The sequence below is a fragment of the Poecilia reticulata genome, linkage group LG2 (assembly GCF_000633615.1).
Source record: "Poecilia reticulata strain Guanapo linkage group LG2, Guppy_female_1.0+MT, whole genome shotgun sequence".
Classification (NCBI taxonomy): Eukaryota; Metazoa; Chordata; class Actinopteri; order Cyprinodontiformes; family Poeciliidae; genus Poecilia; species Poecilia reticulata.
The window spans coordinates 2,204,408-2,218,167 of NC_024332.1; the positions used below are offsets into that span (position 1 = coordinate 2,204,408).

Sequence of the window (13,760 nt, forward strand, 5' to 3'; positions counted from 1 at the left end):
CCACACTGCAGGCAGAGGTCACTTTAATCAGCTCTAAGTATTACTTGGCAAATTAACTTGGATCTGGGTCAGAAAGCTTTCTAGACTTTTCTCCTACCCGCAGTTCATTCAGTTTTAAAGCGCTGCTGTTTTTTTTGTTTTTTTAACAGCAAAGGCCTGCCAAACGCCTCTGAGGCATGAAAGGCCTCCATCACCCCCCAGAGCACATACAGCATCCTCCACAGATTTTGATTTGGAAGGGTTAAGAAAAAAGATCCACGGTTTTCACATTTCGGATTCAGAATCAGAAGATATGTCTTGGTCAATACTTCATAGAACCACTTGCTGTGGTTTGTTCAGCTTCATATGAGGATGTGGTTGTTGCAAAAGCTGCTTTAGCTACAAAATGTGTGTGAATGCTAAATATGAATGTGAATGTGTGTGAATGCTACATTTTTAGCAATATATATATATATTTAGCAATTTTACATCTTTTAATAAACTTGTGCATTAATATTACAAGGTTCTTTGTGGATTTGTGGGGAAGAAACAGAACTTGAAAATCCTGAAAATCCAGTTTTTCCATTTCTTTTTTTAGCCTTCATAAAGTTGCTTCCGAGTGTTATCACTAAAACTTTTCTTATCAGCTAATTAAATATTGCCACACAACTCTCAGAGGTACTGGATGGCATTGTGTTCCTCTTGCCCTGTGGCTGCTGGGATTATCTCTTGGCCTCTAATGACCCTGATAAAGCAGTGAAAAAAAAGAAAAGGTGTAGGAGATAATTGCAGAATGGGCTGACTTTAAAAATAAAATCTGCAAATTTCATTACAAGACGTACCTCTTCTTACCTGTGAGCAAATGCGGCGGGTTTTCACATCTGTGGTGCGGCGAGAGATTTGGAAAGCCTCTTTGCAGATGCAGCCATGTTGATGAGCTGCACAGCGGAGCGTTGCGTATGAGCAAAAAAAGAAAAAAAGATTTGGTGTGATAAATAAGTGTTCTTCCATTCACACTCACTGTAAAACCATGCTGATTAGGGGAACATCTGGGTAGGATCCTACCCAGAAGAACAGACCACCTTCAATTACTTCCTTACTTTGAATAAAAGAAGCAAATTTAGTCGGTTCAGCACTTTCAGAAGGAGTTACGTCAAATCGGAGGCAAATGTTGAACCTTAAAAGTATCTCTCGCACGGCCTTGCACAAGTATTCAAATTTTTTCACTTAAAAAAACATAAAAAACTAATCACTTTACATTTGAACGATTCATGTTTAGCCCCCTAAATAGTTCACTTACCAATAAGTTGCTATACTGCATCAACAGGCTTGACTTTATTTAGGAGTATCGGAGTAAAGAGGACTGAATACCAATTAATCTCCAATCTTTCAGCTTGTTATTGGTCAAATTTAAAAATCTTGTACCATTTTACTTCGACTTAAATATGCTGCACTTTGTGTTGGTATCATGCAATATCAGAATAAAACACTGAAGTTCCTTGCTATCATGTGAAAAAGTTTAAGTGGTATAAGTATTCATTGCTGGACACTGAAGTTCAAACTGAAGTTTGACTTATCTGGAGACTTTTCAAGCAAAAGATCGGAACCAAAATGACCAGAATTACAACATTAACGACATGCTAGCAAACAATTGGTGCGATCAAAAAGAAAAACAATCCTCACTCACATGCGGCTTAATTAAATTTAATCTGAATTGCTCTTTTAGAGGCCTTAAAATTCATCAAATGCTCTCTCGGACCTAAGCAAGATAAATGTCTGTTTGCTGTGGAGCCAGCCAGGTCTGGGAGTGGAGTCGTTAATGAGGGCTGAGTTACAGCACTTCCAAAAAGCCCGTGCCACCACGCCACGAGCAATGGCCTTCCTTCTCCTCTCCGCAGAATCCCTGAACAGTGATTCTCACCCCTGCTGAGCCTGGTAGAAACCTGGGCATATAAAAAGGAGAGAAAATTGAAATGAAACTTAAACCCCCGCTGCTGCGGGAGATGAACTGTGTCTGGATTGTCAGACAGCGACTGTGCGAACTGTTAGAAATAGCTTTGTAAAAGGAAAGGGTCTACAGGTCCATCACCTCTCTGGCTCTCGCATGGCAGTCTGATGGAAGTCGAACCGCTGCACTGCTGCTTTGTGATCCTTCAGTGGCCTTAGGTGTGAAAGAGTCCACACAAATATTGGACTGAACTGAGAACCCCTCATTTATTTAATTAATTTTTTTAATTGCCCAACTGCTTAATTAAGACTAATTTAACATTAGACTCACTTCTAAAGAAAGTTCTGCTGAGGTGAAGACTCCAGCAACATTTTAATGAGAAGGCTTGTGGTCTCAAATAGATATTATTACTGGCAGACTTGTCTAACATAACTGGTAAGGTGATGTAGCTAATATTCCTGACTAGCATAGCTGCTTAAGTAATTAACTAAATACTAGCATTTCTGACAAACTAATGGATGCATTAATTAAATAAATGCTAGGACAACTGGCTAACTAATGGTGAACTTAGCTGCTTAGCAGAAGTAGCTAACATGCCCGGCTAGCATAGCTGGCTAACAAACTGTTAATTTAGAGAGTTAAATACCAGCACAGCTGGTTAACTAATGGGTAAATTAACAGGTTAAATAAATGCTGGAACAACTTGCTAGCTAATGGTTAGCTTACCTATTTAACTAAATGCTAGCATAAGTGGCTAACTAATGGCTAACATAGATGGTTCAAAGAGAATGAGAGCAAAAACAAACAAAAAAGTAATAATGGTGCAATTTTGGCTACAACTTTGATAAGTTAATCCTTGTTTATAGCCACAGTGCTAAACTGAACTCAACTATTCCAGATACCTGCATTTTTGTAACTTTAGTGAGTTCTTGTGTTTAGCTTTTGTTCTCAGGGTGTCTCAAAGACATTTTGAATAGAACTGCCATCAATAAATATTTTATGCATTTACACGATTAAGTTGGGCATTACTATTTATGACATTCTAAATTAATGAATCAGCCTTCATATTGGGAATTAATCTAATTTGAAGTAGGCACATGTAATGTATTTTCTTTTTTCCCCTTATTCCAGTGATCTTAATTCATTTTCCCCTATTTATTATTCCGTTTGCCACCGGCATGTTTGATCCTGTTATAAACTGAATTTACTGGTTTCTACTTTTTTTTTTCCTGCAGGGATTTCTGGATATTTATTACACATTGACTCAATATCCTTTTGGCACTTGAAATCCGATGCGAAGCAAAGACTGCTCCTCCTCCAAAGATAGTCCCTTCAGCAAAATGAAAAATTACACATCTTGCCCCCAAACACACACACACACACGCACGCACACACACACACACACACACACACACACNCACACACACACACACACACACACACACACACACACACACACACACACACACACACACACACACAACGATTGTCTACGTAGACCCGTGGGCTCCTTAACATTTGCTTCCTGGACTACAGTTAACCATATTTATTAAGCTCATTAGCTGTAGGGTATGCAAAGTCAGCTAAATCCCACTTTCTTAAAAGAAAATAAATTCAGGTTTTGAACAATACTACCCAAGAGGAAGCTAAGCCTGTATCTGTAGAAATATATTCAGCCTTAGCAGAAGGGAAAAAAAACATCCATGCTCTGAAAAGTGTCCCAGATCTGCATTAACTGAGATGTTGCAAAAGCCTCAGGAGGCTCACGTAGCTGCATTCACAACTCATGAAAAGCACAGTGTCGCTGTTCATGTGGAAGTTTGCTTGTGCTTCGACACCACAAAAGAAAGCCACTCCATTCTTTGTGAGAGCATACGGAGGGAGAAACATATTGCATTCACCCTGCACACTTCGGCTCTCTGTACTCGATTCCCATGAAAGCTCTCGAGTGAGAGCGAGCTCAACGGGACCGGCTGGAGTGGAGAAAAGAACAAAGTAAGAGCCAGGCAAGGAATAAAGCCGGCCACAGACAGTGCAGATGCTCCTTCTGACACTGAAATACTACATCTAATCCGTCCAACTCTACCAGAGTGCCGAGCCAGAGAGAAAAGTGTCTACGGCGAAAGCCTGTGGGTTTTTGTCTCTCGGTGAAGTGATGGAAAAAGTCGGCGGTATGATCACGGCGGGAGGTGTTGTGTTGTGAAGCAGAATACCAATAACAAAACAGAAAGGTGCATCTATTCTTTTATATCCAAGAATTTAGGTTGTCCAGCTGGGGTCACTGTTGTGATGTAGTACATAAATTCATGTCTGATCGTCTGCCAGAACTTTAAAATAGACTCTCTTAGAAAGACGCACAAGTCCCAACTTTCCTAAAGCACTTCGCATACGCGTCATGTCTAAGGTCAAATTTGCCTGTCTAGTCTGTGATATGCAGCAAAGGCTTTCCATAAGGACAAAATAAACTCAGACTAAAAAATATGAATTACATACACTCAGACCATTTCTTGCCGCAGCACTTGTATTTTGATTCTATTTAATCATGTTGCTCCAATACACTGCAAAAATCTTGTCAAGGCAAATAGATGATGTATGACATCCAATTCAATCGAAGTTACAATGTCAAATTAAGTTGCTCTTGTAATGCACATTGATTAAAAACAAATCTATCTAAACAAGAGCTGATTTCATCCATCCCTGTAGATAAAGTTTTCTATTCTGGCAGTGTGTCAGTTCCAGTAGCACCAACCTATGGATACAAAACCAAAGGCAAGTTGAGAGGACAAGAAGCAGACTGCACAAAGACAAGAGACAAGAGACGGAAGCGACAGGGCCATCAAAGGTTTTGTCCGGGAAACACAACTGAACACGGAAACCTCTGAGCCAGAGGTACTTTCTGTAGGAAAGCAAAAAACACAGAGAACAATATGGAAGGTTATTAGCAGCGATAGCTCAGGAAATGGTTCTGTCAAGGAAACAGACACAGGAAAGTACAAAACTAGTGGGTCAGAAGTGCTTCCTATAGGAAAGGAAAACAAAGTATGGTACACGAAGTTAGTGGCACTTGTGACTTTGCCAGTGACCCAGCCCAAGAAAGAGAGACAGCCAAACTATCTACGGAAAAGACAAGCAAAGAGCACAGTGTAGAAAATTAGCCACAGCAATATATCCGTCAGACCCCATCCAAAGAAAAATGGCAAAGTACTTTCTCTGGCACCGTAAAACTAAGAAAGTACACAGTTATAGGAAATGGATTGATACGAAACTTTGCTTAAATCTCCAGTACCTTGTCCTGAGGATTTATGTAGCATTTTTACACTGGAGAGTTCCCCCCTCTCCTCTGAGAGGAAGAAACAGTCAACAGATTCAGACTCTGCATAGCTTTCCATCAGACAGACGGAGCCAGTTGGCTACAAATACCCGCTGAAGCAAGGAAGAGAAATAATAGTGTTTATAGATGCAGCAGATCGGGAGTATAGAGAAAAGAAGATATCATCAGGTCCCTGAGGAGTGGAGAAGAGGGTTTGTTTGCTGCTGTGTTTGAGCGTGTTTTGTCTGTACAATTACCTGCTATTTAGGCTTCAGTGTGCTTCCTCTATAGGGCAGAACTGAGATGCTGGTAGAAGCAGACATCACGGTTTTGATGAAATCTGTTCTGACGTGAAACAAAAAGGAATTTCATCAGCTCAGTTTGTTTGCTTCATTCAAACAGAGGCAGTTTTGTCCCCTCTTTCTCTCTCTTTCGCTCTCTGTCTATTACATGATTCTTCATGGCACTGCAGTCTGGGTGTACAATGCATTATGAAAAATGTTCCCTCGCTTTCCTAAAAATACATATTTATTCCAAGAAAACGGGAGGGGGGGGAAACGCCGTCACATAAACAATTTCCCATGGAAATCCGAGCTCTGAGTGTTTACCTCGGGGTGGCGGAGTCACGCATTTGCTTTTGTATAATCCTATTTTATAGTCTGAAGAACAGTTTCTTGTAATTTATAGCTGCAGATCTAATGATATCCTTGGGCAAACGTAACACAATGGTCGTTTCGTCATAATTGCACATGAAGGAGTAGAAAGAGTCGAATGTGCTGAAACTGAAGGATAGGCGGGGGGTGGAGGGGAAGGAGTGAAATCTCATCGTCATGGCAACCTTTTTTTTGGCACAAAGAGCCTGGCTATGGAGCAATTCTTTGCTCTCCAGGGAGCAGGGTAAACTGTGAATATAATAATGTGATAATGTATCTCGACAAACACGGAAGGTGTGATGTGGCGGTGAGCTTTGCAGGCTCTCTCTCTTGATTGCCCCCGAAAGTAATGTTTCTCTAATTTCCTGTGCAAGGGAAGGAGGTGTCACTCCTCACACCGCGTTATAACAAGTTATCAGCTTCACTCGGGTGTCTGCTTGTCCATACAGTAACAGCCGACGTAGTAAAGTTGTAAGGTGGAGGAATGTGCTTTTTCTTTTTTCTCCCCGAGAGTTTAGAAGAAAAAATGTTTTAAAACACTAAATCTAAAACTGCTTTTTGATTGACTTCAACGTATTGAATCAAGTTGTGGCACAGATTTGAATTTACAACTAGGGTGATGTTAGGGTTGTACACCTCTTGCTTTGGATCTCAAATAAAGAAATGACTCTACCTTCTGCAGCTTGCTGCTCACCAGAACAGTTGGCAGATCACAACCCGTAAATGCCTACTTGCACCCCTGGGACTTATTAGCAAGATTCAACAAATCCTTCAAACATCTTGGCTACAAACTCATAAATATATGAGCTGTATGGTTCACTATTCTCCAGTCTAGACAGAGTAAAATAGAAGACGTGCAGGCCAACATTTGTGTACAACACACACACCCCATTTCCCACTATATCATTACTGTGCACTCCCCTACACCTTTCATCCCCCACCCTGTTCTCCTCAGAGTCACTGGGAGCAAAATTTGATTTCCGCCTCATAACTCTCTCCATAATGCGATATCGCCGGCACTAAATTGCCAAGATAACCTTTATCAGAGTAGAGGTGAAAGCCCCGGATCGTTGAGCGTTTATTTCCCCGCGAGGCAAGAAAAACAAGGAGGCGCGGAGGATAATGGATATTTTCCCTCGGGCAAAAGACACGGACACCTTAGCGGCGTCACTGAGCCATTTGGATAGACATCAGGCGCTGGAGGAATGTTCTTGATGGAGGATGCGGGCAACACTTCTAGCATTTGCCTGTTGAAGAACTTTATTCTTTCTCGCCTTTTCTTATAATGCGTGTGTGTGTGCGTGTGTGTGTGTATAGTGCGTGGGCTCAGAAATTGTTCCTTTCAATAAAGCTTTTGTTTACTTGACCCCAGAGAGTGGATCAGCCAGGCCTTTTGGGGAGTGTGTGAACAGAAGGCAGAGTTCTCTTTAATTTCTTTCTCCATAATTACACATATAAAAACACTATCAAATATCTCACTCAGTACAGTTTTAAGAAGATGTGCCAAAATCTACATGTAATGACTGGGAGATGGCTACTTGCTTTATACGAGAGATGCACCAGTCGGATGTTTGGGACAGATTTTCACTCCTTGGCTCTTGGAAATCTTATCCTTCTGTCTCGATTCTTTTCCCTTTTGCCTTGAATGGACATTAATTATTCATGTTCAGTGCTGCGGCAATGTCGTGACATATGTGTCTGTAATCCGTTGACGAGTTCACGCTGTCTTTTGCAACTTATTTAGCATCCACTCCACATGAATCCTGTCTTCTAACAAGAAAACATGAAAGTTCTAATCTTATATCTGTGGATGTTCTGCAGTTTGTTGTAAAGTACCAACTAAACTGGGCAAGCTAGCTTTTACGTTTTTGGTGCCTCATGCTTGGTTTAAGTCGATGTTAGTCAACATGCTACTGTCAGCATTTTAGCTAATCATAGCATTTTAGCTCATTTTAGCTTAAGCATCGTTGCTTAAACACTAGATGGAATGCTACTGACTATCTTAGCTAGTTATGGACATTTTCATGACATGCAACAGACAGGCTGTTTTAAAAGACTGTTTTCTGCTTTAAGTGCTGCTTTCTCTCACTCTCTCGCAGCAACCCCAATGAACCAAAGAGACGTTGCAGAAAATAGTTTGCTTTTAATAGCATCCGTCATCTCCACGCTTCCTCTGATTTCATGTTTATTCAACTCACTGGTCCTAAAAATAGGATTTTTAACTTTTTAGGTGACAGCTCAGCGATTAGGGTCATTTTTGAAGTAATTTCCTACGAAGGAAAAAAAAAGGCATTAACGGTTTCATCAGCGATGATGCCTTTCCAAGGCAAGCATGTGTCATCAGTAATAGTCTCCAGGAAGATTAGAGCAGTTTTATTTTTGGAGGGGGGGTGACCTGTTAAAGCAAGTGAAGTTGAGTCACCGACTTTAAGGACATTTACTTAACATCCTGCAGCACCGGAACTGCTGGGGGTAAGAGCTTTTACTCATGCCTGTTTTTTATGGTGGGATCAGGTTAATGTGTGCTGCCGCAAATTCTGCCACAATGCCAGCCTGCGGTCATTTACAGAAAATCTTCGCTGATATTAACCTGACTGATGTGACTCAGATGGATCAATGTGGAGCTTTAACTTTGTGCTGTTAACACGACAGTGAGTCACGCAAAACTAAATATGAACACCATTCTGAAGGCACCTAGCAATTTCTTGTGGCTTTGACAAAAACCTTTTTGTTAACACCAGTCATTTTTAATATAGGAAATGTGAGCCGAAAAGACAACATGGGACTATTTGTAGCTTAATTTGCTTCTTCTTACTGTATGGAGACATTCAGTCTAATCCGTCTGTCTTTTCCGGTTGATTTCTTGAAGCAGAACAGCGTCTCCAGCAGGGTTAGCTTGCGCACAGCCACAAATGCCTCCGTCTCACTCTTATCCATGGAGACGTTTTGCTTCTTCAGCTGCAGAAAACACAGATGCCACTTTTTAAAAGCAAAGCGGCTCCTCTTTTGACAGCAAGGTGGTGGGTGTGGAGGACAACTAAAATGTTAAAATGTGGCAGTTTTTCAGAATGTACTTTCTGTTTGATAAGCTTTTTGGCCTGCATGCTTTTTCCTGAATAAACATAGGCAACAAAGACACATTTGCAAGTCTTATCTTAGCTGATTATGGTTCAAAATAGGGCTAAATCATGCCTAATTACCATATTGTTGAAACTAGTCATTAAAATTCATTGACATCAACAACCTAAAAGTGCATGAAGTACCTGTATTTCCAAAAGAGAAGTCAGGAACAACCACTGGCAGCAACATGTCATTTGTTAGCCATCTGAATGCAGAGGGAGCAGATGTGACTGCGTGAGGTCTGTATAAAGATTGTGTTCAGCTGCTTACAAAATTCTTCAATTTCATCAGAAAATGTTGCTACATTTGTTGGCAGTTGTTTTTTTTTTTCTTTAAAAAACACTTCCCCTTTACAGACAATGTCAATAAGATGGCAACAGTGCAAACATCAGCTCGCTAGGTCTGTTGCACTGTAAGAATAAAATGGCACAAAGAAACAATATTCTGAGCAATAAGCACCCAAACTTTAAATTTATTTTGTTACTGCTCAAATGTAGCTATAAAAACAGAATTGTTCCAGAATATATTCAATATATGATGTTTTATTACTATATTACTATGTGTTTTTTTTGTGTGAAAAAAACATAAAAAGCAATTAGATAATGTTGCTGTTTACCGTTTCCGTTTTGTTTTTAATTTTTGTTTTATAATAATATCCAGAAACGAGATCATTTTTACTCAAGATTTTTGAATTTTAATTGTTTGCTTGCCAAATATATCCACTTTAGCTAGCTAGTTGATGAGCTAGCTAAAATGGATATATTTGGTGAGCTAGCTAGCTAGTTTGTGAATGTTAGTTTAGGACATTAGCACTAAGTTATGTGTAAAATAACTATAAAGACCTCTAAATATTGATGAATTGGATGGCAAAAAGAGGAACTTTTGTTGCAGCAGTGACAGTCTGTCACATTTAACCGTTGGGGTGTGAGCATTCAGTATCATTTTAATGATGATTATGTTTGAGCCCATTTTCAGAATTGTCTTCAGCAACTCATTATGCAGTTAGTCTGAAAAAGCCTTTTCATGTGTGATTGGATAGATACCAGAAATGACTTTTGGACAAAGATTTTTTTTATTTTAAATGTCCTTTTATAGGGACAAATGTCCTTGGTACCAGAGATAATAAGAATCATGATTTATAAAATTATTATCCTACACTGGGATACAGTTAATTGACTTTTAGTTTCTAAAAAACCAACGCTTTTGTTAAAATGTTTTGTTCATAAAACATCTTAATATTAAGGTGCAAGCGATGGATGTTGTTTGATCTCTGCCAAACAGCTAGATGAAAAAAGATCTTTCTCTCTATATATATATATATATATATAAAAAAAATTGGATTGAGTCAGGAGTCCTTGGGTACGAGTTGTTTTTTGAAACTGGTCACGACTCGACACTTTAAATCAAAAAGCAGCACTTGTAGGATTTTGTGTCATTATTGAATAAGCTCCCAAATGCATCTGACTTTGGAAAAAAAACAAAAAATGATTAAGCTGTTGACAAAGCTGTGGAGCAACAGAATAGGATTTTCAGGTCACAACTGGAACACGTTATTCCAAAGCAAAAAATACATAGAAAAAAAAAATGCAAGTTGATTTTTTTTCCCCTTCAAATGGATGCCAGATAACATCTATACTCCAACAGTGTCTTCACAGGTCTGACTAATAAATCAATAAAACAGCTGCAGCTGATCCAGAACGCTGCTGCTCGCGTTCTCACTAAAACCAGGAAGATAGAGCACATAACACCAGTTTTAAAGTCCCTACACTGGCTCCCTGTAGCTCAGAGAATAGACTTTAAAATACTGCTGTTAGTTTATAAATCACTGAACAGTTTAGCACCACAATACATTAAAGATCTGTTATTGCTGTACCAACCGTCTAGACCCCTCAGATCTTCTGGTTCTGGTCTGCTCTGCATCCCCAAAACCAGAACCAAACGAGGAGAAGCAGCATTCAGCTTCTATGCACCACTAATCTGGAACAAACTTCCAGGAAACTGTAAAACAGCTGAAACACTGGGTGCCTTTAAATCTCAACTTAAAACCCACCTGTTTAGAGTTGCTAATGGCTAAATTGGGATTAGAGTGCGGGTTTTGATGTCTTCCATGTTTTAGTGTTTTTATCTTTACTTTTGATCTATTTATTAATTTCTTTTTTATTTCTCTTTCTCACTGTTTACGTTTTAATGATGTAACGCCCCCGGAAAACGTCCCAGTTTAACGACGTTTAACTGAAGTCCTAAAAGGGGTGCGGGTTTTAATGTTTTTATCTTTTTTAATCTTTTTCAAAATCTCTTTCTCTTTCTCACTGTTTATTCAATGTCACATGCTGTTTTTATTTTAATTATGTAAAGCACTTTGAAATGCCTTGTTGCTGAAATGTGCTATACAAATAAAATTTGATTGATTGATTGATTGATTGATTGATTGACTCCAAAACCCCCCCCCAAAAAAACTATTAGTTCTGGGTCATTTGAGGCTAAAAATTTGATTTTCTGCTCCTTCGTATGAATACAGGATAAGACGCTCGGCGCATACGAATCCCAGCATCCCAAAATGAAATTCCCTGCCTCGGTCGGAATAAGAAGAATTTAAAGTTTTTCCACCATCCGTTTGTCAGTCTTCTCTTTTCGGCACAAAAGAGTCTATAGCTGGGCTGTCTGAGCAGCATATAAATAAAAAAAGCCTTAATGTTTTCAGGAAGCCGATGATGTCTAAGCCTTACCCGATGTGCACCGAGCCAATAGCGGGGCTGTGTCAGAGCAGGCAGGGCAATCTGCTGTGGGGCCCGACGTGAGCAGACTGGAGAGCAGCGGTTTGTTTAATGGCCTGGCTTGGCTGCAGAGTCCAGACTCAGACGGGACTGTGAGACAATTCCCCGCGGTTATGGATTAATATTGCAATAGTCCGTCCTGGAGGACGGCCGCATAGCTCAACGTTCTGAAACACAATTAGTTGTTATTGTGGGAGAACAATGGGAAAGTCGGGTTTTCCCCTTAGTGTCTTGATTTTTTTTAAATCCCAGCAGTGTGCCATTCAGGCTAGTCAGGATCAAATAAAATTTGCTTTGGTTTTTGATTTTAATGCGACCTCTGCACCAGTGGAGGGAAAAAAGGAAGAAGCACTTTGGCCATCCAAAACAAGAGGGTTACAACAAAGCATCATGGGAGAATAGACCGGGAACGCGCTCGACCAAACTAAAAAACGTAAAGTGTTTGGTGTTTCTTACAGCTAGCGTCTTCCGTCTTGGACAGCAGTCTGAGCCACCACCAGCTCTGAAGCGGTCAGCAAAGCCTTTGTTCACCTGGAACATGAGCGGTTTTCTGTAACGACTCCCACAAAAGCTTTTTTCCTGTTGCACATTAAAAAGTAGCGCTTTGTTTGGCAGTCGACTGCCGAAGGACCTTCGTTAACCCCGCGTGGGCGTCTTTTGCATTTATCAGGACAACATGACCTGCTGTGGCTTTCTCTTGCAATTCCCGCTTTTATTTTCCATTGTAGCAGAAGAAAATGGAGAATGTTCATCAATGGAGATTTTTATTTTCAGATAATTGCTTGACTGCATTCAGCAGCTAAGAGTAGCTTGTGAACACAACAAAGAAGAGAGCCCCCTGCCTTTGTGGGCTTGCAAAAATGTTCTAAAGGGGGAATGTGAGAGTTAACGAAGTGCTAATAAATGCAATTAGTGGAAGACTTGAAGCTACAAACCTGCTTCCAGACAGAAACAGGAAGTTGATGGACTGATCCGGAGCACGAGGCACAGCAGGAGCTCGTATGCCAGCTTACTTGGTTCAGTTTTTCAACGTCCTAATTTGGGGAAGATAAAGGCCTTGTTACTGTCATGATGAAAAGGTTTACAGATCTGTGGAAAACCAGAGAACTACAATTCTATGAATTTCTCACATTGGTAAAGGGAGCATAAAGAAAAACAATACTCAACTCACAAAATCAAGACTTATGGCAAAGACAATTCATTGTAGAATCCTTCTGCCTCTTTATCTTTCTCTTTGATCTGTGTCTAAAGTCCACAAAGGGTTTAATTTAGAACTTAACATGCTCTGTCAATGTTTTTTTTGTTTTTTTTTAATCAAGAACAACAAATAACAGACTTGATTCACTCAAGTAGCGTCTCTGTCAAAATGATTGTGTGTTGCTAACTCGGGAAATTGTGACAACTACCGCAGATTAAAGGTTCCTTTGGAAAAAACTAAAAATACAAAACAGGAAACTTTTTAAAGCACTTCTCTGTCTAGAAAAAAGCAGTAGTTGATTAGTTTAGCTGATCAACAATACCACAACAATAAGACTTAAGGATCTTTTATGGTAAAAGTAGACATTTAAAGAGCAACCCAACTTTAAACCAAATAAATCTTTACAGACAATTATTCAATTTGGCCTTACTCTTCTTTACAACATTTCAGTTTGATTTAAGTCTGGAGTTCTTTTTTTATTGACCAGAGTCTCAAAGCCTCAGCAGTAAATGTCAATGACTTTTTTTCCCCCTCCACATCTGTTCTTGAATTTCTCTAAATTGGGCCATGACGGGTTAGTGTCTGAGACATTTTAATATACTTCCTGTTAAGATGGTGGCCCAGGTAGAGTTTAGGTCGTCCTGAACTTTACATGTCTGGTCTGTGGAGAAGCAGTACCTCAAACCCTGAGATTAAAGCAACTATTGTCCAGTCTAATGAAGAAATGAACTGCTGTCACTGTAACACAATTAGTGTATTTCGTAAAACTGCAATGAAA

General features: G+C 39.8%; 1 long non-coding RNA gene across 2 annotated transcripts; it reads right to left on the minus strand.

The window, feature by feature from the left end:
- Nucleotides 1-836: 836 nt before the first annotated feature.
- On the minus strand, nucleotides 837-12,812 carry LOC108165635 (uncharacterized). 2 transcript variants are annotated; one of them, XR_001777601.1, is made up of 4 exons: nucleotides 12,720-12,812; nucleotides 8,706-8,848; nucleotides 5,495-5,577; nucleotides 837-917 (listed from the first exon to the last, which is right to left on the minus strand). It is a non-coding gene; the product is annotated as an uncharacterized LOC108165635 (long non-coding RNA). The 2 variants fall into 2 exon arrangements; XR_001777600.1 differs by having other exon boundaries at nucleotides 5,495-5,582.
- Nucleotides 12,813-13,760: the final 948 nt, after the last annotated feature.